This window comes from Labeo rohita, unplaced genomic scaffold (assembly GCF_022985175.1).
Source record: "Labeo rohita strain BAU-BD-2019 unplaced genomic scaffold, IGBB_LRoh.1.0 scaffold_1377, whole genome shotgun sequence".
Taxonomy (NCBI): domain Eukaryota; kingdom Metazoa; phylum Chordata; class Actinopteri; order Cypriniformes; family Cyprinidae; genus Labeo; species Labeo rohita.
The window spans coordinates 1-7,557 of record NW_026127535.1 but is presented as its reverse complement, the minus strand read 5'-3'; the positions used below and the strand labels follow the sequence as shown (position 1 = coordinate 7,557).

Here is a 7,557-nt window from a genome sequence, read left to right as displayed (position 1 = left end):
TAACAACTGATCATTGTTTTTTTCTACTTATTAGAAATGGGGTCTTTATACCCCTTTAAAATGTAATAATGCCCCACATCTCAAAAATGCTGCAGTAAAATTGTTTCATATGTGGTGTGTATATAGTATGGGACGTCCTGAATAAGAACTGGTGTTTGTTTTTTTCTACTTATTAGAAATGGGGTCTTTATACCTGTCATGAATCTGCTCGGTGTTCTGCAGACCGCTCACCACCAGATGTCGCTCTCATTCCATTATCACACTCAGGCTGTTGCACTACACCCCGGACTGCATCTCCCACTATCCACCACGCTGATTGCACCATACACCTGTGGCCAATCTGCACCCTATAAAAGCCCCGGACTTTCACTCGGCACACACCGAGTATTGTGGAGTGTACTTGTGGAATATAGTATCAGTCGCGTTTAGCGCTCTCCCTTAATGGCTGACTGACTCCATCACAAAAAATCTCAATTACAATACAGTCCGGGAGGGTGGAATAGTTCGCAATGGCTAGAAATTCTCTGATGTATTGTTCAAGTGATCGCAGTCCTTGTTTTAATCTGAGTCCTGTTCGTGTCCATACCTGAATGTCCGTGGGTGAAGCTGCTGGATCCTTGTTTGACCGTGTATTCTGTAACGTGGAGAGGGAGACGAGAGGTGAGGGGATCCAAATGCGAGCTTTTATTTAATGGACGAGGCAAAGACATGGTCAGACAGGCAGGGTCAAACAACAGCAAAAATGTATAACTAGGGATGTGACGAGATCCGATGTGTCTCGCGAGACCAGTCGGATCTCGCGAGATCTCGTGACAGTATCCTCCCACAACATTTTGCTGTGTTTACATTAGAGTTGCACTATTAATCCTTAAAATATTGAGGTGTCGATTCAAACACCCACACGATCTTATACCTAAATGACAACGATTTAGCTGTGTTTATTAGGACTGTTTCACATTGCCAGTGTCAGTGTGAGAAGCAGGTTTTGTCGCTGTCCATGTTAATGAATCAGAGGGTCGGGGTAAATGTGAACGCAGAAAGAGTCTTTTTAACCACATTATAAACATTATTTCTGTGTTACAGACATTTAAATAATAGAAGTACTGGGATAAAAGTTTATAGTTTTGGTATAAACACTTATTGTCTACAGTAGCGATCAAAACGAAAGTATTTTAACACGTGTATCTATTGTAACGCTGATCCTCTTCCGCCAGTAGGGGGCGACAACTGCCCGTTTAAATCATGTCATTGAATAATTCATTCAGGAGATTTCAATAGTCAAACAAGTCTTAATCAAGTAAGCAGGCCCGTCGCGACAAGGCAGGCAAACCAAGCAATTGCTTGGGGCCCAGAGCTGGCCTGGGGCCCCAAGACAACGACTGGTTAAGAATAAAATGCAGCGACAAACTGTGTGAGCGCCCCATTGATAGTGAATGCAGTAAAGTGCAATGACACTGTTATCGGGATCCCCCTCAAGGGGGCCCCCCTCGCTGACAGCAGCCAGCCAACCACGCGATCTCTGCTGCCGGCAAAATACAAAACTTCCTCGGCAGTCGTGAAGCGGAATTATGCTTCAGGAAGCCAAAAAAGAAAGAAGAGAAAGGAAGAGGAGGATAAGAAAAAACAAGACAGTGGTAAGTGATAAATTACACACATAAAAAAGCTATACTTGTCTTGTACAAATGGTGCAATTTTGCAGCAGGTAGGCTAGCAGAAATATGTTTATGTATGTTAGCTAAGCTACTGCCTGACAGCAAATGCTGCTTGTAACGAACAGTTAGAGCAACTTTTTTTTTGAATGGACGGAATATGGTTACATACTGTAATATGTTTTTTAACGGGATAAGGAAGACGCAGATCTGTTCCAGAATCGCTGTTTATCATATTTAATGACATGACATTGCTATAGCTTTGTAACAGGTTTTGATGAAAGTGGCATAGCATGCTATACTAACTATTCCACTGTGGTAATCTATTTAGGAAAACCACACAATAGATTCTGTGCATCAAACATTAGCTTGGGATGTTTTTAAGCATTGGTAGTCGATTCACAGCACTACTAATAATTAGTAAACATTTAATTATAATTTCATTGTTTGTTAACAGTAAAAAGTGTATTTATATAGCACATTTCATACACAATGGCAATTCAAAGTGCTTTACATAGAAGAAATTAAAATAATAAAAAGAAATAAGAATAATTAAAACAGTTTAGAAAAATACAATAAAATACAGTACTGTACTGTACTGTATACTGTCAGTACAGTCGGACGAACAGCTGCACAGTGCTCATTCAGTAAATGCATAGCAAAAGACTAAAGATTAATTAACTGTCAATTTACCTTCTATTAATGATTGTTATTATTATAAAGTGTTACCATCTTTTCTTTCTCCCTCAAGGTGCTTTGCTTAAATTTCTCAGCCCTCAGGCTCTTCCTAAGGATACCTCCACTGATGAAGGTAGAGTGAATTTCTCTCACTGACCTGAGCTGAGCTGTTAAAAGTGACCTCTTTCTATATGCTAACAGTGAAATGGTAATTTCAGATTTTTTTTAATTATTATTTTCCCAGCTACACCATCAACTTCATCCTCAACATCAACAGATGCATCACTTCTCAGTGCTGATGTTTCCTCTTCAGCACAAGGTACCACAAGCTCTATAATTATAGCTGATATCCTGCACAGCCCAGAGTTTAAACTGATAAGTGTGTGCTGTCATATTGTTAGAAAAAAACAGTGCAAATCACTACTGAATTCCCATCAAACTGTGTAAATACTAGTCACTTTTGCCCATGGACATTTCAGAATTTTTTATATACAGTAGTGCCTGTCAAATTTCTAGGTGTCAGACACTCTGTGATGCATTCTGTACCTGAACAGATGGATTATATTAATAAAAAAAACATTATTTTTCCCCAGCTACACCGTCAATAGCATATTTGTATATTTGATTTTATGGTACAGTGGTGTTTTTTGCAAATGTTCAATTGTTGAAAATGTTCAAATTTTATGCACTTTATATGTAACAGCAGTATTTGCACTGTAAACCTTTTTTATTTATATAAAGTGTGAGTGAATTTAAACTGTATGGCTATGCTGTGGTTCCTTTGCGTGCGTGCGTGCGTGCGTGCGTGCATGCGTGCGTGCGTGCGGGGGGCCTCCATGTCCATTTTGCTTGGGGCCCCCAAATTCCTTCAAACGGCCCCGGAAGTAAGACACTGACTCCTTCACTGAATGTTTTTTTATTATTATTATTTTGTTTAAATAAATATATGTTTTTAAAAGACTTGCAATGAACAGCAATGAAGCAATGAACAGTTTGTCAGAACCACTAGTAAATTATGTTATTTTGTTTAGTTTTCTAATCTTTTTTCTCCAGAATTGTGAGAGAATCATAATATTCAATTTATAAAAAATCATGAAGCTCTTGTTTAAATGTTATTTATTACTGCATATTATTCATTAAAATTGAAGTTTGATTTCATAAAGTTCAAAATGCACCTTAATTTTTTTGCATTTTGTGTTTTTCAGTTGAATAAAATAATTTTCCCTATATATTTCATCATTGAGGATTTCTTAAAAGTTTAAAAATCTTGTCTCATCTTGTTCTCGTGAACCCAATCTCGTCTCATCTCGTGGGAGTAGTGTCTCGTCACAACCCTAAGTATAACGGAGGGAGGCACAAGAGAAGTCCGTGAGGCTGGCGTGGGTCGATCCACGGCGAACATAATCCATAACGTGCGACAGAAGAATAATCCTTTAACGATCAAGAGTCCAGAAAGGCAGGCGGCGAGACAGACGAAACGAGATAGCTAGGCGAGAATACTAAACACAGGAAACTAGGAACTCAGGAAACATAGGAAACACAGGAAACTAGGAACTAGGAAACTTGAACTAGGAAACAGTGCTAGCACTAGGAGAGCACTAAACGCGACTGATAATCTCCACAATTACACTCCACAATACTGGGTGCTTGCCAAATGAAAGTCCGGGGCTTTTATAGGGTTGCAGATTGGCCACAGGTGCATGGCGCAGTCAGCGTGGTGGATAGTGGGAGATGCAGTCCGGGGTGTAGTGCAACAGTCTGAGTGTGATAATGGAACGAGAGAGACATGTGGTGGTGAGCGGACCGCAGAACACCGGCCAGATTCGTGACAATTATACCCCTAATAATGTCCAATGTCTCAAAAATGCTGCAGTAAAATAGTTTCATATGTGGTGTGCGTATAGTATGGGACATCCTGAATAAGAACTGATCATTGTTTTTTTTTTTGTTTTTTTTTTTTTTTTTTTACTTATTAGAAATGGGGTCTTTATACCCCTCTAAAGTGCAGTAATATCATATTAATTCATATAATGTGTGCACAATATAAGGGATAAAAACTGACCATGGCGTTTTATACTTACTAGAATTTATTTTTTCATAGGTCTCTGAAGTGAAATAAAGGCATTTTATTAACTTTTATTTCCATTATGAACATTTTTTTATTTGCCCTCTCTTTCAAAGCAGACGTCAAACCTCATTATAGAAAACATTCACTGAAGAATAACTATTACTTTTGAACAGTAAAACAAGTTAAAAATCAATCCTGGTATTTAGAAAGACTAAATACGTTATTTCGTCTGTTTTCTACGAATTCTGCTGTAACTCATCTACATAAAACCATTATTTTGAAAGGTGAATATTTAAGAAAAAAATATTGTAACAGACAACCGTCAAAGTCACCAATAAATAACACGGATATTAAAGCAGAAATGCAAATAAATAAGCAAGTAAAAATTCACGAGCATTTTGTATTATCTCTCAGTCCTGGGCGTCTAAATGAAAAGCGCTCTGCAAGCGCGTTCTCTCTGTGTTGTTCCTGAAACTACCGTAATCAATGTAATATGCGCGCACACTAAAATCAATCGCGGCTGGCTTGACCGCAGTCAATTCTGTCTACTGTAGACCTACCGAAACACGAGCGAAAGAGCGAAAGTGAAAGTATATCGCATTAATGCAGAAGAGACGCACCGACGTGAGAAAAACAAAATGTAGTTTCCAAGCATTGAGTTTTTAAATAGTGACTGATAATATGTATTGATGGCTTCTGAATTAAACTGAAACATGAAAACATTATATACTGTATGTGTTATAATGTTTTATCTACACGACAGTGTCATGATGGAGGATCTGAGCTGATATATGAAGGTTTAGATGTCCGGTCTCAGTGATTCTGATGGGTGACACAGAACTGAACATTTACTGACATCTTGATCCTGAACTGTGATCACTGTGAGCTTGAGACTCGAACATTAATCCACAGACATTAAAGTTATAACACTGATTTTTCTCTCTGTTGATCATGAAAGAGTCTCAGTTTGATTTGTACTGCTGAAGCTGGTTTACAGCTAGAGTTAGTTATACAACCAAATCACTATTGCATAAATACAAAGAACAAGTGCAATGACAGTTAAACATCCTGAATATGACTGAATCCTGACTTCAGATGATGCCAACCCTGATGCCAACCCTGAAAACATACAGCACTACCAAATTCTGCTACAAATTTATAGTGTTCTTTGTCTGTTTGATTACGTCATTAATTGATCTTTACCACACATCTCTACCATATGTACATCAAGCTACTACTACATATATTGTAAAAATGTCAATTTGGTGTAAAGCTGCTTTGCAACGATATGTATCGTGAAAAGCGCTATACAAATAAATTTGAATTGAATTGAATTTAATTGAATATATTTACAACTATTTACAAAACAAGCAAACATGCATTAAATAACGGCCTTGATAACAAGTGAAGAATGAGACTGAACTCTTCTCTTAAATCACAGTCCAAAATCACAGTCCAAGAGTGTTTATAAATAACAGTCCAAGTTGAGTTTCCTCTGTTGTGTCACTCCTGTTGTTCTCATGGTTTTGCTCATTCTCTAGAGGTTTAATCTCTTGTGATTCTGTTGTGTTCTGGTTCTGCTTCTGGTTTGATCCACTGGCTGGAGTTTCATCAGAAGCTGCTGCTGCTGCATTCTGGGTTCACAATAAGACACATTTTAACGTGTTTTCAACAGCAGTGTTTCTCAGAGCTGCTCCTGGAGTCTTCTCACATAAAACACTCAACAGTTTACAGTACAGAACCAGTGTTGGGCAAGTTACTTTCAAAATGTAATGCACTTTTAAAAGTAATTAGTTACATTACAATATTACTGTCTCTGAATTGTAATATGTTACACTACTTTTAAGTTTCTTTCACCAAAATATCCACAGAAGTATGACTAGGCATTATAAAATAGCTAAATGTTTATTGCTGCTCGTTATACATCCAGTGGAGGATAATGAGGTTAATATAGCATACAATTATAAAATAATATTTAAATAGGCTACCGGTGTGTACGTCTACATTAACATTACTTGTAGTTTAGGTTAAACACAGATGAGCACAAAATTATTACATTTATAAATAACGCCGGTAAATAAAGCGAAATGTTACAATGTACAACAAACACAATACTTAGCTTATATAGACTACTTTGAACGGTCTTCGGAACAAAACAAGAATGAAATATATAAGTTACAAGCCAAAACGAATTAGGCTAATGTAAAGCGAAACTGAAAGCAAACGAAGCCTACCTCTCTCATTCCGCATGAATCTAATAAAATGTGTCCATATTCGCGATGTATTTGGATGCTAAACTATTATTTATTAGTAAACCAGGCTTTGTACTTAACGCGCGTAATGAGCAAATATGTGTTTGGCCTGACCTCAGGCTGAACGACACGGATTGTACTACGCAGTACGCACTATTTTAATTAATCAGTGTAAACAGCGGAAACAAACAACAACAGAAAAATTACTCAGTCATTTTTGGTCCTACAGATCAGTCTTTTCCTTTCGTTTTGTTAATCTGTTAATTAGGCTATTTAAGTTAAATATATTTCGAGTATTCATGCATTTGATATATAGACTATGATTTGATGGAAACAGATTTTGTTATTTTTAGTTTAACTTTATTTTTTGTTGCTCGGCAGTCATCTTAACCATCGAATTCCAGCAACAGGAAATAGACAAACTATTTTACACGCGGATTTTTTTTTTCCTCTGGTGTTGGTAAATTCACTACTTAATTTTGAGTTAAAATATGTTGCTGTAACTTGCGTTACTCAGTTTGTAACGAGTAATAATATTACCCAGATTTGATTAGTAATGCGTTATATTACTGCGTTATAGCAAAAAGTAATATATTACTGTAATATTATAACTTTTGTAATGCCTTACTCCCAACACTGTACAGTACTGCTGGAAATGTTTGTGTCAGAGCAGATGATCAGGACGTCCTGTTACAGATATTGAACAGTTGGGATGTAATGATGTATCAATATAGTGACATCAGGATAGGAAAACTGTCTCAATATTATTGTGGTCACATGACAATATATATGAAACAATCTAGGTCTTGCGATCAAAAAGTGTAGATTTTTAAATATTCTAGCATAAAAGGTGCTTAAAGTTGTGTTTTGGTCCATTATGCTTTGGCACAGTATCTGTCAAATGAACTAA

At 37.0% G+C, this 7,557-nt stretch overlaps 1 long non-coding RNA gene across 1 annotated transcript; it reads left to right on the top strand.

Annotated features, from left to right (window-relative positions):
• Positions 1–1,408: 1,408 nt before the first annotated feature.
• Positions 1,409–2,962, top strand: LOC127158184 (uncharacterized). The gene is made up of 3 exons (XR_007826081.1): positions 1,409–1,634; positions 2,401–2,460; positions 2,572–2,962. It is a non-coding gene; the product is annotated as an uncharacterized LOC127158184 (long non-coding RNA).
• Positions 2,963–7,557: the final 4,595 nt, after the last annotated feature.